General features: G+C 44.7%; 1 pseudogene; it reads right to left on the bottom strand.

The window, feature by feature from the left end:
- Positions 1 to 25,515, bottom strand: part of LOC109881868 (staphylococcal nuclease domain-containing protein 1-like) — a 356,997-nt pseudogene that overhangs the window by 121,048 nt on the left and 210,434 nt on the right.

Genomic DNA, 25,515 nt, shown 5'->3' with positions numbered 1-25,515 from the left:
TGTTTCAGCAGTGTTTTCCCTACTATCGCTTGCATTGTTTCAGCAGTGTTTTCCCTACTATCGCTTGCATTGTTTCAGCAGTGTTTTCCCTACTATCGCTTGCATTGTTTCAGCAGTGTTTTCCCTACTATCGCTTGCATTGTTTCAGCAGTGTTTTCCCTACTATCGCTTGCATTGTTTCAGCAGTGTTTTCCCTACTATCGCTTGCATTGTTTCAGCAGTGTTTTCCCTACTATCGCTTGCATTGTTTCAGCAGTGTTTTCCCTACTATCGCTTGCATTGTTTCAGCAGTGTTTTCCCTACTATCGCTTGCATTGTTTCAGCAGTGTTTTCCCTACTATCGCTTGCATTGTTTCAGCAGTGTTTTCCCTACTATCGCTTGCATTGTTTCAGCAGTGTTTTCCCTACTATCGCTTGCATTGTTTCAGCAGTGTTTTCCCTACTATCGCTTGCATTGTTTCAGCAGTGTTTTCCCTACTATCGCTTGCATTGTTTCAGCAGTGTTTTCCCTACTATCGCTTGCATTGTTTCAGCAGTGTTTTCCCTACTATCGCTTGCATTGTTTCTGGAGAGATTTTGAGAAGATTTTAAAAATGGCATTCCGTCTTGACCAAAACAATCTAGGGGAAACACTGAATACTAGTTTTTACTTCCAACCTTCCTCAAAGCCTCACTCCCAGTACAGTAGACCCAATGAAACCTGTGTCCCTGACACAGCACCCTCCATAGCCCTGCATTATTCAAAGCAACCAGGAAACACACACACTCCCAGTACAGTAGACCCAATGAAACCTGTGTCCCTGACACAGCACCCTCCATAGCCCTGCATTATTCAAAGCAACCAGGAAACACACACACTCCCAGTACAGTAGACCCAATGAAACCTGTGTCCCTGACACAGCACCCTCCATAGCCCTGCATTATTCAAAGCAACCAGGAAACACACACACTCCCAGTACAGTAGACCCAATGAAACCTGTGTCCCTGACACAGCACCCTCCATAGCCCTGCATTATTCAAATCAACCAGGAAACACACACAGGATGTTAAAGAGGATGTCTCCCTTCATATCCCCCTCATACTTCAGTGTATGTTTACACAGAGAGAAAGACACAGAGTACAACGATGGCAGTGGCCCACACTCATTCATTTAAGATGAGGGGCTTAGCAGTTGAGGCAGAGTTCGCGCTATAGCGAAAGGTAAAGAGCTTTCTTGTGTTTATTCAAAGTTCACTGGTTATGACAGATTGTTTTGATACCGCTCCAAGAATCAATCGGCATCGCAATGCAAACTAGCTGCCAGAGCCCAGCGCTTGAGAAATGATGCGAGGCGGAATGTATTACACAATGTAGAGTTCTACTTTCTATCATCATATTACCCCTCGCTCTAATCCACTGCAGACGGACGCAAACTGAAAGAATTAGCCAAATGTGGAGTCTGGTGACGCAGAAACAATGTCCCACCACTTTGTTGTTGTTGTTGTTGTTGTTGTTGTTGTATTCCGTGCGAAACAGTACGTGCTGTTCGGTAGCATGTTGACATCATCTCAAATGTCCTGGTTTACATGTTTCAGTTGGGTTTAATGATTATCTGACAGGATGTTTGACACATCTCCCACTTCAACAGTGCCATGTCAGCAGTGTCCTTGTAGAGGCTGTCCATTTGGACCCTATCAATGATCTTCCTGTTGTTGCTGGGTAGAGTTGTAGAGGGGTTATATCCTTCCTGTTTGGCCCTGTCTGGGGTGTCCTCGGATGGGGCCACAGTGTCTCCTGACCCCTCCTGTCTCAGCCTCCAGTATTTATGCTGCAGTAGTTTGTGTGTCGGGGGGCTAGGGTCAGTTTGTTATATCTTGTTATGTACTTCTCCTGTCCTATTCGGTGTCCTGTGTGAATCTAAGTGTGCGTTCTCTAATTCTCTCCTTCTCTCTTTCTTTCTCTCTCTCGGAGGACCTGAGCCCTAGGACCATGCCCCAGGACTACCTGACATGATGACTCCTTGCTGTCCCCAGTCCACCTGGCCGTAATGCTGCTCCAGTTTCAACTGTTCTGCCTTATTATTATTCAACCATGCTGGTCATTTATGAACATTTGAACATCTTGGCCATGTTCTGTTATAATCTCCACCCGGCACAGCCAGAAGAGGACTGGCCACCCCACATACCCTGGTTCCTCTCTAGGTTTCTTCCTAGGTTTTGGCCTTTCTAGGGAGTTTTTCCTAGCCACCGTGCTTCTACACCTGCATTGCTTGCTGTTTGGGGTTTTAGGCTGGGTTTCTGTACAGCACTTTGAGATATCAGCTGATGTACGAAGGGCTATATAAATAAATAACACAGGTGCTCCTGCCTAGTCATCAGACTGACAGGAGAGAGGATGAGCCGGTCAACTTCCACTCATGCTTAGACTCCAACATCAGCTCACCCACTTGATTCAACCAACAGGGTTTTTGTGAAAGGTTATAGGTTGCTTTGGAAATTAAAACCAGAGGTTTGGTGAGGCGCTGTGTGAATAGCCCAACAGCCTCTGTGGCTGCTTCCAGTGGCTCTCAATGTGCTTTCCAGGTATTTGGTGTGAAGGGGGGTGTCTAATTGGATAACTCTTTCTTTCATTCTCTGTGTCGCTGCCGTGGCTCCTGTCTGACACCGACTGCCCTCCATTTGTTAAATAAGCAGGTAACAATGAGAAGTGATGACCGCAATGGTCATATATATATATATATATAATCACTTGTAGAGAGACGCAATTAGTCTCAATTCTTCACACTGCCTAATGACATTTGGTATGAAAAAAATGATAATGATTTCACATCCGTGCCAAGCGTCTTCACAACGCTAACGGAAAGAGACCCGGGCCTGAATAAAATGGCTGAAGTAAAAAGTAATAACATGCCGGCTGAGCGAGAGAGGGCGATTTCCGTTAAAAGGAGAGCTAAATTGAAGAAGGAGCACCTGAAATTTCCAGCAGATTGACTCTCGAATTCGCTCATTAGTTCAAAAACGACTCCAAATGAGCTGTTTAATAATAATCCCCAGTGCGTTTTTGAGGTATCGCCATGGTGATAGGATCTCCCTCTGAGGGAGAAAGAGGGAGAAAAAGAAAGCAGAATGCATGACCACTGCTTTGAGGAAGGTACTAATAGATGGATAGAGAAGGCCTGTTCCTTGTAAGAGTCCTTGTATGTAACGGTATGCCCTCTATACAGGTCATCTTTAATTACCACATGATACAGCCTAGTTATGTTGATTCCATGTAAATCCCCTTGACTGACAAAACGGCCAGACAAGTACGTTTTCCATAGTAACACCAATAAATGGTAATAAGGCTAGGGAAAGAGATTAAATGCTATCACTAGGCTACCATAGTAACACCAATAAATGGTAATATCGCTAGGGGAAGAGATGAAATGCTATCACTAGGCTACCATAGTAACACCAATAAATGGTAATAAGGCTAGGGAAAGAGATGAAATGCTATCACTAGGCTACCATAGTAACACCAATAAATGGTAATATCGCTAGGGAAAGAGATGAAATGCTATCACTAGGCTAATCCAGAGTATTGAATATAGTAAACCAAGGTACACTTCCTCCAGCATGTGCTCAGGAAGAAGACACAGGCATATTAGGTTCACTAAAACCCCAATTATCTTGATTCATTCTCTGCTTGTTCTTGTTTAGCCAGGTGTGTAATGTGCTGACTGTGGATCAGCCTGTGCAGATAAGGCCATGGGGAGATCTCCAAAGCTTTGAGGCTATTTCTGACAACACTTCTAAAAAATAATACGTAATTGACAACCCATAGAGAGGGAGAAATGGGATGATTTTTGATTACGTGGAAACGTTTTGGCTTATGAAGCAAGCCACTTGACCCTTTGTGTGACTCAGTGTTGGTAATGGTGAGCAAGAGTTAAGATTGCTGTGTACCAACAAAAATCAGGACATGCTTACAGTGCTTGTCGGCCAAACACAGGACATGTTAACGTTGATTTCCCTTACATTACCAGAGACGCTCTGGCTAGTAGCTCTGTGTATTCAAACAGCCCCTGAGGCGGTGGAACAGTAGTCAGTCTCTCCTAACGCTTGGATTCCTCCCAAAAACCCAGCTGAAACCGGATTATGAACTTCAATCAGTCGTCCTCAAGGACGTGGTTTGGGAAGAGTTCCAACGTCAAACCCGGGGTACTTTTAAATTCTCAGACAGACGGATGCACGTTGACGGATGGATGTGAAACGAGACAGTACAGCGGTCGGCCAAGCTTTACCTCCCCAGGGATTCTGCTGTTCTTATAAGGTCACAGGCAATGCAGGTGCCAGAGACTCTCAAAATGGTATTCACACGAAACAGTACAAACCATACAGCCCACAACGCAGGCCATCTCACCCTCCCCTCCCACTGTCAGATGAAGGAAGGAAGTTCAGGGGAATAAGGTCATGACTGCATTTGTGAAGAAGCATGATTCCAGTTAATTACAGGTATTACGAGAATGATTAAGGAGAGAAGGGGGGGAAGACTGGGGAAAGATGGATGGGGAATGGTCTCTGTAGAAGGCAGAAAAAAGGGACTAAGATAGGGGGATCACCAGGAAGGTCATATAATCTTGCTCATCCCTCCTCTCTCTCTGAAGGCCTATCAGAGGAAGCTAATCTCTTTCACTACTGGGTAATTACAGCAGAAAACCACTTGCTCAACAGAAACAGGGGCTCTGGTTTTATCAAGGACCCATTCTTGATTTACTTCTTCATAATTAGGCCGCTCCAATTATCAGTGTGTTCGTTTTTTCCTCTATCACAGCCTACTGGCTGGGTGTGCTGAGGCAGGGGGCGGGGCTCCCATGGAGGAGTCAAACATTGACAAGAGCCAGAATTGCAAGTCAACAACAAGGAGGACAATGAAACCCACTGGGCTGCATAGCAACAAAAACAAAAAGAGAGCTTTGGTATTTTGAACTGATTGTTCTTTTCTCCCCGTCTCTCTTCATTTCAGAACACTTTCATTTTTGTGTTTGTGTGAGTGTTCTTGTGATTGTCCCTAGAGGTGCACCGGTGCCCTTACCGACATCATTCTTTGGGAACTCGTAAAACTAGGCCTGAATAGAAAAAAATTATGCTCCGTTCCAGTTTGAGCGCAATTGTTAGTGTACAAAACCCACCGTCCCCTCTCGCTCTCCCAGCATGTGAATAGTGGGAGTGTAACACATAAACACATGCAATGGCACTTGTTCGGCAGCAGGATACAGGCAGTGTTTCAGCAGACCTTGTTTACAGTGATGCTTCGTAAGCAGGAATCAGATTCTTCCATCATCCAGAGAGAAGTCCCGGTACACAAGAATGCTTTCACAAAACAAACAAGAGAAGGCATTAAAATGGGCCGGGGCATAGGAATAAAATGAGTAGTGCTTTGTTAAAACAACTTAACATGTAATTATAAGCTGGGTGGTTTGAGCCCTGAATGCTGATTGGCTGACAGTCGTGATATATCAGACCGTATACCACGTATAAACACTTATTTTTACTGCTATAATTCCGCTAGTAAACAGTTTATAATAGCAATAAGGCACCTCGGGGGTTTGTGGTATATGGCCAATATACCACGGCTAAGGGCTGTATGCAGGCACTCCTCGTTGTGTCGAGCTTCAGAACAGCCCTTAGCCGTGGTTTATTGGCCCTATACCACAAACCCCCTTGTGCCTTATTGCTTAAGTAAAAACGTGCTCCATCTATTCTCTAGACAGTGGTTAAGTCATGTTAGGGGTTTGGGGTGAAGATTAACAGTTAATTTGTCAAGGCAAGAAGCTAGAGAGACAGCTCTGACCACCACTGCACCCGCCAAGTCTATCTGTAGTGCATTACGTCTCAAAATGATGCAACCGCTCATCCAGATAGATGTGGCAGAACAGAATTAGGCATGTGGTGTGACCAGGCCTTGACCTTCCTATCTAAATGGGACACGGTTGAGCTGAGTCTTGCATAACGGAGGCAGACATCAATTTAAGAGATGCTGATCTCCGAGCCCAAATATGCTGATGGCCATAAAGATAAAAACAGAAGCAGACAACTTTGTGAGAGCTTTCATTTCAACCGTAACGACCTCCTCCCATTGGCGTCGTCGCGCAAAGAAAACCTCATATCGACAAAAGTCACTTGAGCTAAGCAGTTTAGTTTTAGGAACAAGTGCAAAAGCAGCAACACCCCTCCCCCCCCGTGCCCCGGTCCCTGCTCCCCCAGCGGTGGAAACTTTAATGAGGGTTTCTCTGGACCCCTCAGAGTCCACTTCATTACGCCAAGCCCCCTTTCTTGTTGGGGGATACGCCTGACACAGCAACAACAATTTCTCCCATATCCACAGCCAGGGGGGGCAATAAAAAGAGAGAGGGGGAAGAAGAGGAAGACGAGAGAGGAGGATGGTACACCTAGCGAAGGACGGCCCGGCTGCACTTCAGAAGAAAAAAAGCAGAGCGCTCAGCTTTTTCTTCGCCAGGTCCCAAAGGGTTAATTATATCCACAACCCATCCGCCTCTCGTCTGACCCCCAGGATGTACACAGCACACAAACCTCTGCCCCACACACATATACACACATACACACAAGGGGGGTGAGGGGCTGTTGTCTTTCGGCTCAAAGCCACTCAGGGAAACCCACTTCAAACACAATCACAGCCCTTGAGGGCCACAACTGACGGTTAGGCCAAGTAGAGAAAGAGAGAATCTCACTGTTGCCCTCTTAAGCTCTGCTCTCAATCAGGTCAGGTCTGAAACACGAAGCCAATCTGGCCTGTACTCCTGGACAGACGATGGAGAGGGACAGACTGGTAGGGAGGCCAAAAAGAGCTCTCTCTCCTCACCGTCGCCTCAGCAGACGACGTGCATCCATGGCACATCGTGGGAGATTAGATTTACTTTGTACTCCGGCCCCAGGTTCACTCCCTATCCCCACCACTCAGATGGATGTTCTCATATACTGCTGCTAGAGCCGTGATGGATTCAGAGGAAGGACAGGGAACACAGTCCCTGCTTGGCTCCAGCAGTAGATCATTCCAATGATAGGAGAAAAGCAGATGCGGCAGCTTTCCAAAGCGTTGGGCATAGCAGGGAGAGGTAGAGAGAGTGGTAGCGGGGATAGAGGACGGGCGAGACAGCTGGCCCAGGACTGAATTCATCTGGCATAATGAAAATGGAGGGAGAGATTGGGATCACTAAGAGAGAGGGCCTCCATCCATCAAAGGCCTGTGATAGGAAGGGAAAGGAGGCGTCAATGATAACGGGGGAATATGTGGCAATTCTTCTCCCCAAAGACGTAGCATCAGTCTCACCACTCTCATCATTGGCTGGCTTTCTCCATGTCACAGGTGAGATTGATGTATTTGGAGGAAATTGATATAGTATGATGAAGGACAGGGTCTCTCAGCGGATATTATGAAATGCCTTTTTAACTGTCTTGCTAACCATAGCATTCATGCCAACTAGCTGTTTAAAGTTAAGACAGGAACTGAGTGATGTCAACTAGTACTGGTCTTGGTGCCCAAGTCCACTGGACATTGTGATACCAACTAGTCTTGGAGTCCATGTCTTCTAGCTAACTAGCCCAACTTTTCAACAAATACTAACCCTATTCCAAATGATTTCACCATCTCTTAGCTCTTCAAAGTTTTGTTGTTGCCTACATTTTTCCCACATGGACCAGATATGCATAAATAAATGTTTTAAATATAGAGACCAAACGGACCCAAGGACTGCTAGACTCGAACAGCCCGAGGACAACTAGATCCGTTCAGTATAGACCTGGTCGGATCCAGACCCGATCCAATCCAAGTGAGGGAAGCAGCAGAAAAGTGTTTATTTTTAATTTTTAAAGATACTTAAACTTCTTATGGCTGCCATCCCGTTAATGGGATAATTGTCCTCAACAACCGCTGAATTGCATAGCACCACATTCAAAGAATATTACTGAAAATATTTATATTCATGAAATCACAAGTGCAATATAGCAAAACACAGCTTAGCCTTTTATTAATCCACCTGTCGTGTCAGATTTTGAAAATATGCTTTACAGGGAGAGCAATCCAAGGGTTTGTGTGAGTTATTCGATCGCTCAACAAACATTATGTACACCTAGCATCAAGTAGCTTGGTCATGAAAATCAGAAAAGCAATCAAATTAATCGTTTACCTTTGATGATCTTCGAATGTTTTCACTCACGAGACTCCTAGTTACACAATAAATGTTCCTTTTGTACCATCAAGATTATTTCTATATCCAAAATACCTCCGTTTGTTTGGCGCGTTATGTTCAGAAATCCACAGGAAAGAACGGTCACGACAACGCAGACAAATTCCACATCGTATCCGTAATGTCCACAGAAACATGTCAAAAGTTTTTTATAATCAATCCTCAGGTTGCTTTTAAAATATATAATCGATAATATATCAACCGCAACAGTCTTTTTCAGTAGGAGAGGGAAAGGCAATGGCTGCCCAAACTCTGTTCCGCATACAAAACGCTGCTGGCATACAATGACGCAATGTTATCTTTCTCGCTCATTTTTCAAAATAAAAGCCTGAAACTATGTCTAAAGACTGTTGACACCTTGAGGAAGCAATAGGAAAGGGAATCTGGTTGATATCCCTTTAAATGGAGCAAAGGCAGGCTATGGAACATGGAGTTTTCAAAATAGAAGCCATTTCCTGGTTTGATTTTCCTCAGGGTTTCGCCTGCAATATCAGTTCTGTTAAACTCACAGACAATATGTTTTCTATCCAATACTAATAATAATATGCATATATTAGCAACTGAGACTGAGGAGCAGGCCGTTTAGTTTAACTTATTCATCCAAGCTACTCAATACTGCCCCCCAGCCATAAGAAGTTAATAACCGGAGCTGATAAAGCACAAGAGGAGAGAGAGATGTACTGCTGTATCAGGCTGTAGAGGGACTGTACTGTGAGCGAGTGACACAGGGAGCAGGGAGGATGGAGAGACAAGAGACAGCAACCAAGCCATAGTAGACTAATAGTAGCTGCCATAGCTAGGTTATTTATCATCAAATATGATTACATAGTACCTGTCTTGACTACATCAAAACGGGAGAACGTAGTTAAGCTAGCTAACATTAGCTAGCTAGGCTAACTTAAGCTGCAGTGAATGAGCTTTCTAATCCTACTGTTACAAACAACAACAACTCCCTGCAGAATATTAAGTAGCAGCCTACCTGTTGGCTCTTGGACGTGGTAACCTATCCTCCCCCTTTAACTTTTCATTCTGTCATTTTAATTCAATCTTCCATTGATTAGACGTCTATCTTTTGCCACACAAGGAGGCTCTATGACTGTAGCCCATTGCCGATTTGATGATTTATGATTGGCTTAACAGGGTTCAATTCTCGGGCCGACTCTTTTCTCTGTATATCTCAATGATGTTGCTCTTGCTGCGGGCGATTCCCTGATCCACCTCTACGCAGACGACACCATTCTATATACTTCCGGCCCGTCCTTGGACACTGTGCTATCTAACCTCCAAACGAGCTTCAATGCCATACAACACTCCTTTCGTGGCCTCCAACTGCTCTTAAACGCTAGTAAAACCAAATGCATGCTTTTCAACCGATCGCTGCCTGCACCCGCATGCCCGACTAGCATCACCACCCTGGATGGTTCCGACCTTGAATATGTGGACATGATCTGACAATCATATCAGATCATACCCAGACCTGTGACAATCATATCAGATCATACCCAGACCTGTGACAATCATATTAGATCATACCCAGACCTGTGACAATCAGATCAGATGATATCCAGACCCGTGACAATCATATCAGATCATACCCAGACCCGTGACAATCATATTAGATCATACCCAGACATGGTGATTCATTAGGAATTCTGGATCTGGACCCGGGATCGGGTCTCCAGTATTCGGGTACAGGTGGATCCGTGAAGACCTATAGTTAGGATGAGCCCTAAAGCCCATGCAAACTAAGCCTGATGCTAATGGTTAAGTGCTAACAAACAAAGCACCCTCAGGGCTAACAAAGATTGTTAACCCCAAAACACTAACAAACAAAACACCCTCAGGGCTAACAAAGATTCCTAACCCCAAAACACTAACAAACAAAACACCCTCAGGGCTAACAAAGATTGTTAACCCCAAAACACTAACAAACAAAGCACCCTCAGGGCTAACAAAGATTGTTAACCCCAAAACACTAACAAACAAAACACCCTCAGGGCTAACAAAGATTGTTAACCCCAAAACACTAACAAACAAAACACCCTCAGGGCTAACAAAGATTGTTAACCCCAAAACACTAACAAACAAAGCACCCTCAGGGCTAACAAATATTCCTAACCCCAAAACACTAGAAAAACATGAGCTGGAGCACACCCAGAAAAATGATTTTGTGTGGAGGTGCTGACTAACGAAGAATAAACTATAAACTATAGTAAAGAGAATCACACACTCCATATATAACCCCAAAAAGCTAACAAACAAAAACACGGGGAAAACTGAGGACTTACCTTGTCTTTCCTGAGACGAGAGGCCTCCTCTCCGGATACCAGGGTCTTGTAGTAGGAGCTACGCTCGGCCGTGAAGTGGACCTTCGATAGGGCGTTCTCTACCAGCGCCACTGACAGGTTGACCCCCTCGATGTGAAGCCAGCCGATGAAGTTACCAGCCTTGTCCATACTCTCTACTTCCACCTCCACCTGCCAGAGAGGAGAGGGAGGAGACAGAAGAGGAGGGAGAAATGAGACTGGGTTAATGTACTGTATCAGGATTAGGTTTGGGATTCTATTAGAGAAAGCGAGGGAGGGTGCTCTGAAGCAGGAGACACTCTCCTGTCCTTAAATAGACAGATCATTGGAGGCCCCTGAGCTCGCTATCGATCTGAGAGCCTTGAGCTCGCACGAACACAGCTGATGTGGCAGCTCTCTCACTGTCAGTTGGCCTTCGCGCTGTTTTGGTCACCGCCGCCGCGCTCATCTTTCATGCACAATTACACCCAGCGGAGACACTCAGTGGGTTAGACCTCCAAGACGACTCAGGACCCCCAGATTGATCCCATTGGTCTCTGAGCCGTGGAGGCCTGTTTACAGGGACACCATATGAAAGGACTGGAAAAGTACTGGAATATAAAGGTCATGAAAATTTGCGTTTCAAAAAGTTAGGAAAAGAAAAGTCGGAAAGTGACTGAGCTGGAAAACTAATAGACCATGATTGTTTTTTAGGGGACAGCTGAGGAACATCTCATAGTTCTATAACAAAACACATCCATGATTAGCTGGAGCAGATCCATAATTGAATAGTATAATAGTAAACTTGTTTTCCCTCTTGACTTCAGCTGATGCCAACAACAACCTTAAAATAAATTATTTTCTAATTCAGTATCGAGTCCAAACTTCATCTACCAGTCTTTGGTTAAGACTTCAATACCGTTATAGAGTGAGGTTCCCACACATTTTCAAAAACTTTTGCAATTAGTGCGAGCCAAATTGCATTCCCTGTGGTGCTAACCCTGCTGCTGACAAAGTGCCGGGTATTTAACAACATTAGCCCTTTGGAGACAATAACCAAAATCTGCCTATTCAGGAGAATGACCTATTCATTACCTTTTGTTTCATAAAGCGTGGGAGGAGAGAAAGACAAATCAATGTGGCCTTGTTTTTCCCTCCCACGGCAGAGTGGGAGAGAGAGAGAGAAGAGAGAGGCCAGGTGTGGAGAAGACATACTGGAGAAAGTCAAACGATTAAGACACTGGCTGCTTAGCCTCTGTGGGCCCCGTGGGAAATCTGACGCAAATGCCTTGCTCCTCTGTGCCTTGTATCCACAGTCAAAGTAAAAAGCTTTTTAATGAGAGCATAATCTGCACTTTGATTAAACACAATAATGACAATATGCTGCGGTGGAAACAGGGACAAACATAGGACGTGTTTCCTGCTTTCTCCCCCAGCTCCTAGCTGGGTCTTGGGGGGGTTTGAGAGAAGGCGAGGGGGTCATGTTAAGTAATGTTGCCTCGTGGGGGGGAGGGGGGGTTCTGAGGCTTTCTGACCTGTCTAGGCATGCTTGGTTAAATGGGGTTGGATGTTATGTGTACATGCATAAGTTGAAGTGTGAGTGCAGGATCCCTCCCCACACTACACTACCATGTGTCTGTCTGGTTCAGTATACACACACACTGACTCAAGGTGTGTTTATGTGCCAATGTCACGTCCTCAACATGGTGTTAAGCGGACAGATCGACAAGGATTGACAACGGATGACAAGTTCCTCATCTCTTCCCCCCCCTCCCTCCCCCCCCCCCCCCCCCTCCCCAATTTCCCTTTCTCTCCCCCCCTACCCAATTTCCCTGTCTCTCCCCCTTTCTCTTCCCTCCCTTCCTCCCCATTCCCACCTCTCTCTAACTGGCCTGCCAGTTATACAACCAGGCTATTATAGACACACTGCACCTCCTACAACTTAAATGTCAAGCAGGGAGGTGAGGGGGGTGAGTGGAGGGAAAGGTCTGTAGTGAGCTGGAGCTAGCAGGGAGCAGGCAGCGCTCTCTCAGACAGGCTGATGCTCATTATCCTCTCCACCCCTCACTGGGTCTTCACAAACCACATGCCCAAAAAATGTCAGCAACCCAATGCTCGATGTCAGACAAAAATTGAGAGTGGAAATGAGTGGATGGAGGGGAGAAATGGAGAGAGGGAGAAGGAGAAATGGAGAGAGGGAGGAGAAACGGAGAGGAGAAATTGAACAATGTGGGGGAAAAGAAGTAGAGCAGTGGGATGTTTGGTACTAATCAGAGTAAATAGGAGTGTGTGTGTTATCCATCAGGAGCATCCTATTCACTATGGGCTGCCAAAGAAAATCACTTGCTTAATTTGAGCAATTGAGTACATATTCAATTTCAATGTGTCAAACTGGACCGATAATACAATCCATTACATTACCATTCAGCAGCACTATTCACTACCAGAGTAAAGAGGTACAGAACATACAGGTCAATAGGGAATGGAATTATGGTTCTATGGGGCCAAATATATTAGTCTCACACACACAGTTGTGGACATACACACACAATCGCTCCACACACACTTGGTAGAACACAAGAGGGATATTGATGCCAGTTGTATTGATGGCGCGTAAAGTCGGCCACTCCTCGGCGACAGCTTATTGCGTCTGTGTTTACAATCTCAAAAAGCTTTTCTGATCATTCGCTGACTCGGAGAGAGAGACAGACGCGGGACTCGGAGAGAGAGACAGACGCGGGACTCGGAGAGAGAGACAGACGCGGGACTCGGAGAGAGAGACAGACGCGGGACTCGGAGAGAGAGACAGACGCGGGACTCGGAGAGAGAGACAGACGCGGGACTCGGAGAGAGAGACAGACGCGGGACTCGGAGAGAGAGACAGACGCGGGACTCGGGAGAGAGAGACAGACGCGGGACTCGGGAGAGAGAGAGAGACAGACGCGGGACTCGGGAGAGAGACAGACGCGGGACTCGGGAGAGAGAGAGAGACAGACGCGGGACTCGGGAGAGAGAGAGAGACAGACGCGGGACTCGGGAGAGAGAGAGAGACAGACGCGGGACTCGGGAGAGAGAGAGAGACAGACGCGGGACTCGGGAGAGAGAGAGAGACAGACGCGGGACTCGGGAGAGAGAGAGAGACAGACGCGGGACTCGGGAGAGAGAGAGAGACAGACGCGGGACTCGGGAGAGAGAGACAGACGCGGGACTCGGGAGAGAGAGACGGGACTCGGAGAGAGAGTGGGGAGAAAGAGAGAGAGACAGTGGGGAGAAAGAGAGAGAGACAGTGGGAAGAAAGAGATAGACAGTGGGGAGAAGAGAGAGAGACAGTGGGGAGAAAGAGAGAGAGACAGTGGGGAGAAAGAGAGAGAGACAGTGGGGAGAAAGAGAGAGAGACAGTGGGGAGAAAGAGAGAGACAGTGGGGAGAAATAGTAAAGAGGGAGAGATAGTACAGAGGGAGAGATAGTAAAGAGGGAGAGATAGTAAAGAGGGAGAGATAGTAAAGAGGGAGAGATATTAAAGAGAGAGATAGTACAGAGAGAGAGATATTAAAGAGGGAGAGATAGTAAAGAGGGAGAGATAGTAAAGAGAGAGAGAGTACAGAGGGAGAGATAGTAAAGAGAGAGAGATAGTAAAGAGGGAGAGATAGTAAAGAGGGAGAGATAGTAAAGAGAGAGAGATAGTAAAGAGAGAGAGATAGTACAGAGGGAGAGATAGTAAAGAGGGAGAGATAGTAAAGAGAGAGAGATAGTAAAGAGGGAGAGATAGTAAAGAGGGAGAGATAGTAAAGAGGGAGAGATATTAAAGAGAGAGATAGTACAGAGAGAGAGATATTAAAGAGGGAGAGATAGTAAAGAGGGAGAGATAGTAAAGAGAGAGAGAGTACAGAGAGAGAGATAGTAAAGAGGGAGAGATAGTAAAGAGGGAGAGATAGTAAAGAGAGAGATAGTAAAGAGAGAGAGAGTACAGAGAGAGAGATAGTAAAGAGGGAGAGATAGTAAAGAGGGAGAGATAGTAAAGAGAGAGATAGTAAAGAGGGAGAGATAGTACAGAGGGAGAGATAGTACAGAGGGAGAGATAGTAAAGAGGGAGAGATAGTAAAGAGAGAGATAGTAAAGAGGGAGAGATAGTAAAGAGGGAGAGATAGTAAAGAGGGAGAGAGATAGTAAAGAGAGAGAGATAGTAAAGAGAGAGAGTAAAGAGGGAGAGATAGTAAAGAGAGAGATAGTAAAGAGAGAGAGATAGTAAAGAGGGAGAGATAGTACAGAGGGAGAGATAGTAAAGAGGGAGAGATAGTACAGAGGGAGAGATAGTACAGAGGGAGAGATAGTAAAGAGAGAGAGATAGTAAAGAGAGAGAGATAGTAAAGAGGGAGAGATAGTAAAGAGTGAGAGATAGTAAAGAGAGAGAGATAGTAAAGAGAGAGAGAGTAAAGAGGGAGAGATAGTAAAGAGAGAGATAGTAAAGAGAGAGAGATAGTAAAGAGGGAGAGATAGTACAGAGGGAGAGATAGTAAAGAGGGAGAGATAGTACAGAGGGAGAGATAGTACAGAGGGAGAGATAGTACAGAGGGAGAGATAGTAAAGAGAGAGAGATAGTAAAGAGAGAGAGATAGTAAAGAGGGAGAGATAGTAAAGAGAGAGAGATAGTAAAGAGAGAGAGAGTAAAGAGGGAGAGATAGTAAAGAGAGAGATAGTAAAGAGAGAGAGAGTAAAGAGAGAGAGATAGTAAAGAGGGAGAGATATTACAGAGGGAGAGATAGTAAAGAGAGAGAGATAGTAAAGAGAGAGAGATAGTAAAGAGAGAGAGATAGTAAAGAGAGAGAGATAGTAAAGAGGGAGAGATAGTAAAGGGGGAGAGATAGTAAAGAAGAGAGAGAGATAGTAAAGAGAGAGAGATAGTAAAGAGAGAGAGATAGTAAAGAGAGAGAGATAGTAAAGAGAGAGAGAGTAAAGAGGGAGAGATAGTAAAGAGAGAGATAGTAAAGAGAGAGAGAGTAAAGAGAGAGAGATAGTAAAGAGGGAGAGATATTACAGAGGGAGAGATAGTAAAGAGAGAGAGATAGTAAAGAGAGAGAGATAGTAAAGAGAGAGAGATAGTAAAGAGAGAGAGATAGTAAAGAGAGAGAGATAGTAAAGAGGGAGAGATAGTAAAGGGGGAGAGATAGTAAAGAGAGAGAGATAGTAAAGAGAGAGAGATAGTAAAGAGGGAGAGATAGTAAAGAGGGAGAGAGAGTAAAGAGAGAGAGAGTAAAGAGGGAGAGAGTAAAGAGAGAGAGATAGTAAAGAGAGAGAGATAGTAAAGAGAGAGAGATAGTAAAGAGAGAGAGATAGTACAGAGGGAGAGATAGTAAAGAGAGAGAGATAGTAAAGAGGGAGAGATAGTAAAGAGGGAGAGATAGTAAAGAGGGAGAGATAGTAAAGAGGGAGAGATAGTAAAGAGGGAGAGATAGTAAAGAGGGAGAGATAGTAAAGAGAGAGTACAGAGAGAGAGAGTACAGAGAGAGAGATAGTAAAGAGGGAGAGATAGTAAAGAGAGAGAGAGTACAGAGAGAGAGATAGTAAAGAGGGAGAGATAGTAAAGATGGAGAGATAGTAAAGAGAGAGATAGTAAAGAGAGAGAGAGTACAGAGAGAGAGATAGTAAAGAGGAGAGATAGTAAAGAGGGAGAGATAGTAAAGAGGGAGAGATAGTAAAGAGGGAGAGATAGTAAAGAGAGAGATAGTAAAGAGGGAGAGATAGTACAGAGGGAGAGATAGTAAAGAGGGAGAGATAGTAAAGAGAGAGAGATAGTAAAGAGGGAGAGATAGTAAAGAGGGAGAGATAGTAAAGAGGGAGAGATATAGTAAAGAGGGAGAGATAGTAAAGAGAGAGAGTAAAGAGGGAGAGATAGTAAAGAGAGAGATAGTAAAGAGAGAGAGATAGTAAAGAGGGAGAGATAGTAAAGAGGGAGAGATAGTACAGTGGGAGAGATAGTACAGAGGGAGAGATAGTAAAGAGGGAGAGATAGTACAGAGGGAGAGATAGTAAAGAGAGAGAGATAGTAAAGAGGGAGAGATAGCAAAGAGGGAGAGATAGTAAAGAGGGAGAGATAGTAAAGAGAGAGGGATAGTAAAGAGAGAGAGAGTAAAGAGGGAGAGATAGTAAAGAGAGAGATAGTAAAGAGAGAGATAGTAAAGAGAGAGAGATAGTACAGAGGGAGAGATAGTAAAGAGAGAGAGATAGTAAAGAGAGAGAGATAGTAAAGAGAGAGAGATAGTAAAGAGAGAGAGATAGTAAAGAGAGAGAGATAGTAAAGAGAGAGAGATAGTAAAGAGAGAGAGATAGTAAAGAGGGAGAGATAGTAAAGAGGGAGAGAGTAAAGAGGGAGAGATAGTAAAGAGAGAGAGAGTAAAGAGAGATAGTAAAGAGAGAGAGATAGTAAAGAGAGAGAGATAGTAAAGAGAGAGAGATAGTAAAGAGAGAGAGATAGTACAGAGAGAGAGATAGTAAAGAGAGAGAGAGTAAAGAGAGATAGTAAAGAGAGAGAGAGTAAAGAGAGATAGTAAAGAGAGAGAGATAGTAAAGAGAGAGAGATAGTACAGAGAGAGAGATAGTAAAGAGAGAGAGATAGTAAAGAGAGAGAGATAGTAAAGAGAGAGAGATAGTACAGAGGGAGAGATAGTAAAGAGGGAGAGATCGTAAAGAGAGAGAGATAGTAAAGAGAGAGAGATAGTAAAGAGAGAGAGATAGTAAAGAGAGAGAGATAGTACAGAGGGAGAGATAGTAAAGAGGGAGAGATCGTAAAGAGAGAGAGATAGTAAAGAGGGAGAGATAGTAAAGAGGGAGAGATAGTAAAGAGGGAGAGATAGTAAAGAGGGAGAGATAGTAAAGAGGGAGAGATAGTAAAGAGAGAGAGAGTAAAGAGGGAGAGAGACAGTAAAGAGAGAGAGATAGTAAAGAGAGAGAGATAGTAAAGAGAGAGAGATAGTACAGAGGGAGAGATAGTACAGAGGGAGAGATAGTAAAGAGGGAGAGATAGTAAAGAGAGAGAGATAGTAAAGAGGGAGAGATATAGTAAAGATGGAGAGATAGTAAAGAGAGAGAGTAAAGAGGGAGAGATAGTAAAGAGAGAGAGAGTAAAGAGGGAGAGATAGTAAAGAGGGAGAGGTATAGAAGAGAGAAGCTGTGAGAGAAAGGGAAAGAGATGAAGGACAAAGGGAACATGGGGCGTAGTAAGAAAGCTTTGTAGGAGGGACTGAATGGACACACACACAGGAGTACACACACACACGGGAGTACACACACACACACACACACACACACACACACACACGGGAGTACACACACACACGGGAGTACACACACACACACACACACACACACACACACACACACGGGAGTACACACACACACACACACACGGGAGTACACACACACACACACGGGAGTACACACACACGGGAGTACACACACACACGGGAGTACACACACACACGGGAGTACACACACACACGGGAGTACACACACACACGGGAGTACACACACACACGGGAGTACACACACACATTTCCTTCACTGCAGGACTGATTAGTGTGCCTATCTGCTGGACCACATATATAACTACAGGAGGCATAATGGAAGGGACATTTGCTCGCCACTTGACAACAGCACAAATACTAAAATAATGGCAGCAGAGCTTTGTGAAGCCTAATGGTCAGAAATGATCCTACTGAGCAACATGAATAATACTGGGCTACGGAATCACATTACACACTAATGGACAAGCTGGCGGGCGGCAACACACGTGTGTAAACGCATGTACACACACCTCATTATCTCCTGCTACAGCTCAATATCTGGTTGTTTTGTCACCTTCTCGCTGGCAAAGACCATGTCTTACCTATCGCCTGCATACCAACACCATGGAACGGGCTGGCTGTGTACTGAGTGACTGACGAAAGCATCATGCCTGGCACAGTGTTTCTAGGGCCACTCAGGGGCCCCCCAGCAGAGGTGATAATGTGGCCCATTGATTACCGTGGGCCTTTCACCGCTCGGGACTACCCTGCAAAACAGACGCAGTGCAGCCCAAGCAAGCATGCACCTGCCTGGGCTTGTTCTCTCTCTCTCTGAGGTAACAGACTGCATTCACACCCCCGGAGCTCTGGAGCTGATCTGAGCTGTGGTGGCTGATTGGCGGCCCACGCGAACCACTTTAGTTTCCCGTCCAAAGTAAATACGCTCACAATGGAGGGCTAGGGGTGGGGAGGGGCGACTGCTTTAGAGCAGAGCCCAGATGGCTCCCAGTGGAGGGCTTGAAGGAGCCAAAATGGCTCCCGTCGGAACACAAATGTAGCTCCGTAATCTCCTAAACGCTGGGATTGTAAACCGGTGTTCAAAACAAAAAAACAACACAAAACAAGAGAGTGAAACTCATTGTTTAAGATGACAAAGACTACAAAAGACCAATCCTTTTTTGGAGTCCATTGAAGAGGAGGGCTTAGAAGGACTTTTAGCTGATCAACTACTACAGACTTAGCTCACTAGTCGCTAATTCACTTGGCTGTTTCAAAGGGTGGGATTAGATGGTTAAGATGTCACCAAAGGGCCACACTTCTCATACAAAAAAGTCCCCCGGGGTTTGAAATTAAACCCTAACGCCATTTGATAAGCTCTCACGATCGTTTGAGAAGTTGAATAAGCCGGAACCTCGATTTAACGTCGTCCCCACCTGGGAATCAGGAGACAGAGAGATACTCTCACTTCCTGGTGTCTTCAATCACCAGTGACTATCTCTCACACACTTTAAATCTGCTTTTTTACTGTCCAATTACCAGGCTTCGTTCTGCTGTGTATAAACGCAGCGCTGCAGAAGTCAAAGAGCTGCCGGTGGTCGTAAAACACAGGAGAGAGGAGATCTGGTGCTTCTCAGTCTGCCTGTCTGTGTATGTCTCTTTCTGTGTGTGTGTGTGTATATATATCTGTCTGTCTGTCTGTGTATGTCTCTTTCTGTGTGTGTGTGTGTGTATATATATCTGTCTGTCTGTCTGTGTGTGGGTCTCTGTCTGTCTGTGTCTGTCTGTGTGTGGGTCTCTGTCTGTCTGTCTGTCTGTCTGTCTCTGTGTGTGTGTGTCTGTCTGTCTGTGGGTCTCGGTCTGTCTGTCTGTGGGTCTCGGTCTGTCTGTCTGTGGGTCTCGGTCTGTCTGTCTGTGGGTCTCGGTCTGTTTGTCTGTGGGTCTCGGTCTGTCTGTCTGTGGGTCTCGGTCTGTTTGTCTGTGGGTCTCGGTCTGTTTGTCTGTGGGTCTCAGTCTGTCTGTCTGTGGGTCTCGGTCTGTCTGTCTGTGGGTCTCTGTCTGTCTGTCTGTGGGTCTCTGTGTCTGCCTGTCTGAGTGTCTGTCAGGATGGGTCTATGTGGGTCTGTGTCTGTCTGTGTCTGTCTGTGTGTGGTTCAGCCATAGCCTCTAATTTGCAAACGTAAGCATGGCTTTCTGAGTGAATAACAAGAGGAAATACAGGCAGGCAGGGAGAGGTTGGCACAGATTCATCCATTTACATAAAAAGCTCTTTATGAGTAATGCAAACCTGTCAACAGGTTGTGTGTCATCACCACATTAAAAGAGATGGAACACTCAGAGAGGGTTCCTTATCATCATACAAGTCAGCTGAGTTCCATGAGAGTTTCAGTTACAAATCAATTGATGTGAGAGACTGTGTATTGGGACAATGCAGAATGACTCAGTCAGCCTCAGATGTAAGTATCATGGCTGACGTGTGGCAGTGAGTGAGCTGTAATCTGCACGAAGGGTGTGTGTGTTGGTTCTTCTATCCTTGTGGGGACTGTGGGGGATTTTAGGTCCCCACAAGAATAGTACAACAAGGAAAAAGCTCTCGTGAGGACATTTCCCACATCCCCACGAGGACAAAGGTTATTTTAAGCTTAGGGTTAGGGGTTAGGAGGTAGGTTTAGGGTTTGGTTTAAGGTTAGGGGTAAGAAGGTAGGTTTAGGGTTTGGTTTAAGGTTAGGGGTTAGGAGGTAGGTTTAGGGTTTGGTTTAAGGTTAGGGTTAGGGGTTAGGAGGTAGGTTTAGGGCTTGGTTTAAGGTTAGGGGTTAGGAGGTAGGTTTAGGGTTTGGTTTAAGGTTAGGGGTAAGAAGGTAGGTTTAGGGTTTGGTTTAAGGTTAGGAGGTAGGTGTAGGGTTTGGTTTAAGGTTAGGGTTAGGAGGTAGGTTTAGGGTTTGGTTTAAGGTTAGGGTTAGGGGTTAGGAGGTAGGTTTAGGGTTTGGTTTAAGGTTAGGGTTAGGAGGTATGTTTAGGGTTTGGTTTAAGGTTAGGGGTAAGAAGGTAGGTTTAGGGTTTGGTTTAAGGTTAGGGGTTAGGAGGTAGGTTTAGGGTTTGGTTTAAGGTTAGGGTTCAGGGGTTAGGTTTAGGGTTTGGTTTAAGGTTAGGGTTCAGGGGTTAGGAGGTAGGTTTAGGGTTTGGTTTAAGGTTAGGGGTTAGGAGGTAGGTTTAGGGTTTGGTTAAAGGTTAGGGGTTAGGAGGTAGGTTTAGGGTTTGGTTTAAGGTTAGGGGTTAGGAGGTAGGTTTAGGGTTTGGTTTAAGGTTAGGGTTAGGAGGTACGTTTAGGGTTTGGTTTAAGGTTAGGGTTAGGAGGTAGGTTTAGGGTTTGGTTTAAGGTTAGGGGTTAGGAGGTAGGTTTACGGTTTGGTTTAAGGTTAGGGTTTAGAGGTAGGTTTAGGGTTTGGTTTAAGGTTAGGGGTTAGGAGGTAGGTTTAGGGTTTGGTTTAAGGTTAGGGTTCAGGGGTTAGGAGGTAGGTTTAGGGTTTGGTATAGGGTTAGGAGGTAGGTTTAGGGTTTGGTTTAAGGTTAGGGTTAGGGGTTAGGAGGTAGGTTTAGGGTTTGGTTTAAGGTTAGGGTTCAGGGGTTAGTAGGTAGGTTTAGGGTTTGGTTTAAGGTTAGGGTTCAGGGGTTAGGAGGTAGGTTTAGGGTTTGGTTTAGGGTTAGGGGTTAGGAGGTAGGTTTATGGTTTGGTTAAAGGTTAGGAGGTAGGTTTAGGGTTTAGTTTAAGGTTAGGGTTCAGGGGTTAGGAGGTAGGTTTAGGGTTTGGTTAAAGGTTAGGAGGTAGGTTTAGGGTTTGGGGTTAGGAGGTAGGTTTAGGGTTTGGGGTTAGGAGGTAGGTTTAGGGTTTGGTTAAAGGTTAGGGTTATAGAAAATATGATTCTGACTGGAAATACATTTTAGATCCCCACGAGGATAGAAGAACAAAACAGGTGCTTGTGCCACAGGAAGCAGGTATGACAGAGGATGGAGGGAGGGAGAGGGTAAACACTATCATTCATCCTCCATAACCCCTCCCTCCCTCCTCTGATATCCCTCTTTCACCATCATTCCCCTCTACATCTGCTTGAGGACAAGACCCTCAGTCTCTCCAACCGACAGCTCTGCTCACCCTCCGGCATTAGACTTGTATCACATTGAGCCCTGGAGGGGGGAGGGGGTATTGGGGGCAGGGTATCAACATGCTCAGAGGAATCTTATCAGAGAGCGAGGGATGGAGGAAAAAAGAGTGATGGAGAAAAAGAGGTAGAGAGAGAAGTAGGGGGAGATAGGAGAGATTGCACTGACTCGTCCACTCAAAACCCGAACTCAAAAACGGAGGACAACTTTGATCAAAATCTATGTTGATTTTTTTGACAAATAAAATAAATATATTGGGTGCGAATCATTGTGATGGGAGAAGAAAAGGCATGGAGACGTTGATGGGAGAGGAGAGCTGAATCAGTGGGGCTCCCAGTCAACCTTGAGAGCACCATTTCAGAGGTATCGAGCAACGTCTCGCCTTTCACTGAAATATAGATTAAGACTGGGAATTGTCAGTGACCTCACAAAACAACATTATTACGATATTTAGGTGCCGATAAGATATGTATTGCAATTATCACAATTCTTTACTGTTTGTATTGTGATTTGATACTGTGATTTTATTACGATTTGTTGTTCCAAACATATTGCTCACCATCTGTCTGCTTCAGAGGGACAAGAGAGTCATGAGAAAAACGAGTTTTGATCAGTCATGTAAATAAGGTGCTGAAAACAAATTGTCTCCCTATTAAACATGGAGGAAAAGCTATGAAGGAAAAATACTGTTTTGGTGACCAGGTACAGCCAACTAGCGCAAAAATATTGCAATAGTCAAAACAACATATCGGCAAAAATAAGATCTCGATATGTAACTGTATCGATTTCCCCCCCAACCCTATTATAGATCACTTTTAGGTGGATATACTGTCAGTTCATATAAATTATACATTTTCCCACTCTGCGTTTCTGACTGGACACAAATCGATACACCTTGCAGTCCGGTGCGTTTTATAGTGAGGTGGAAATAAATCAAATAAATGTCGGTGATGATAAGCAGGAAATCAAATAAATAAATGAACAACTATTACCTGGAAATAAATACATTATGCAGGACAGGTTTCTGTATGACAGCCGTGTGAATGCCATGGCAGCTCTATTATCTAGCACTGCAAGGGGAGGGTGGGTGTGTGTGTGTCTCTGGTACAGTGTTTTGTTAGCGCTGTTGGTACGTATGTTGACAGCACTGCTGCGAGGGTAACGGTGCGTACAGTGCTATCCGAGAGGGGACGACATCTTAATGGGTGTGTGTGTGTGTTTGTCAATCACTGCTTACTAAAGAGAATAAATGATAATGGAAAGATTCATAATATTCAGCAGAAAAGAGAAGACCAGGTCTAATTAGCTGTGGAGGGTTGCATGTTGAGCTATTGGCTTCGGAAAGTGCTGCCAGTGAATGGAATAGAGCTTGCGCACACAAGCACCTAAATTAGCCATCACATAACCTTATAACCACCAAATTACACCTGGAACACCACCAGTAATGAAGGGAATAAATTGCACATAATAACAGTGTAATAGCAGGGTAGGCTGTGATGATGATGGCTTCACATTACAGACCAAGGGCCTATTTGTCAAGCACCCTAAGAGCTCCTCTTCAAATCATTAAGGTTGTTTCTTCTTCCTAATAATCTTTTCAAAACATAACCATGGTCATTATGTGGACATTTCCTGGGCTGCATCCCAAATGGAACCCTTCCCCTTTATAGTGCACTACCTTTGACCTGGGCCCATGGGGCCTAAACAAACAAAGAGGTAACAGACATACAGGCCTATGACACCTTGGTGACGTCCATCACCCAACCTACCAGGGGAGCAATCTAAAACGATCCCACATTTTAGACCAGGAAGGGTCAAACTCAGTCCACGGAAGGCCTAGTGTCTGTTGGTTTTTGTTATATCCTTTCAATTAAGAACTACACAACCAGGTAAGCGGAGTTCCTTACTAAACAGTGACCTTAATTCATCAGTCAAGTACAATGGAGGAGGAAAAACCCGCCGGCACTCAGCCCTCCGTGGAATGAGTTTGACGTGTTAGATTATGGCGGGGCACTTCTGCCGGATCGAAGGCCTCGTGGTTTCAGGGTCAAATCTATAAATATAGATCACCTTAAAAAAGAAATAGGTAGTAACGTTCATCGATCCCCTAATGGGATTGATCTGCTTTGGATGATAATGCTGTGGTAATGGGCCTCTTAATTAAAGTGGCTACATGTGGCCTAATGACAAATACCGAGGACGAACAAAACACGCACATTATGAACACAAATAGGCAAATAGGTCAGGGCTTGGCCCAAATAACTAGGAACTAGGGATGTTAACGGTAACCATTAATCAGTTAGGCACTGAAAACACATTTGACCGGTCATGCTTATCGGTCTATAGGTTAATTAGCATCATTTCGTGGAATTCAAATGGAGCGTGTGAATTTTAGTTGGGATAGTTAAGCAACAAGGCCAGAGGGGGTGTGGTATATGGCCAATATACCACGGCTAAGGGCTGTTCTTATGCGCAACGCGGAGTCCCTGGATTACAAATCTAAATCTAATTTTATTGGTCACATACACGTGATTAGCAGATGTTATTGTGGGTGTAGTGAAATGCTTGTGCTTCTAGCTCCAACAGTGCAGTAATATCTAACAAATTACACAACATAAACACAAACCTGAGTAGGAATGAATGAAGACTATATACATACAGTGGGGCAAAAAAGTATTTAGTCAGCCACCAATTGTGCAAGTTCAGGCCCATCTGACGTTTGCTAAAGAGCATTTGGATGATCCAGAAGAAGATTGGGAGAATGTCATATGGTCAGATGAAACCAAAATATAACTTTTTGGTCAAAACTCAACTTGTCGTGTTTGGAGGACAAAGAATGCTGAGTTGCATCCAAAGAACACCATACCTACTGTGAAGCATGGGGGTGGAAACATCATGCTTTGGAGCTGTTTTTCTGCAAAGGGACCAGGACGACTGATCCGTGTAAAGGAAATAATTAATGGGTCCATGTATCGTGAGATTTTGAGTGAAAACCTCCTTCCATCAGCAAGGGCATTGAAGATGAAACATGGCTGGGTCTTTCAGCATGACAATGATCCCAAACACACTGCCCGTGCAACGAAGGAGTTGCTTCGTAAGAAGCATTTCAAGGTCCTGAAGTGGCCTAGCCAGTCTCCAGATCTCAACCCCATAGAAAATCTTTGGAGGGAGTTGAAAGTCTGTGTTGCCCAGCAACAGCCCCAAAACATCACTGCTCTAGAGGAGATCTGCATGGAGGAATGGGCCAAAATACCAGCAACAGTGTGTGAAAACCTTGTGAAGACGTACAGAAAACGTTTGACCTCTGTCATTACCAACAAAGGGTATATAACAAGTATTGAGATTAACTTTTGTTATTGACCAAATACTTATTTTCTACCATAATTTGCAAATACAATGTGATTTTCTGGATATATTTTCTCATTTTGTCTGTCATAGTTGAAGTGTACCTATGATCAAAATTACAGGCCCTTCATATTTTTAAGTCTGAGAATTTGGTGACTAAATACTTTTTTGCCCCACTGTATCTGTTTTACTGTTTATGAATTAAAGCACTTTGTTTCTGGTCCCC

This window comes from Oncorhynchus kisutch, linkage group LG19, assembly GCF_002021735.2.
Source record: "Oncorhynchus kisutch isolate 150728-3 linkage group LG19, Okis_V2, whole genome shotgun sequence".
Taxonomy (NCBI): domain Eukaryota; kingdom Metazoa; phylum Chordata; class Actinopteri; order Salmoniformes; family Salmonidae; genus Oncorhynchus; species Oncorhynchus kisutch.
This window is presented reverse-complemented; position numbering and strand designations above follow the sequence as displayed.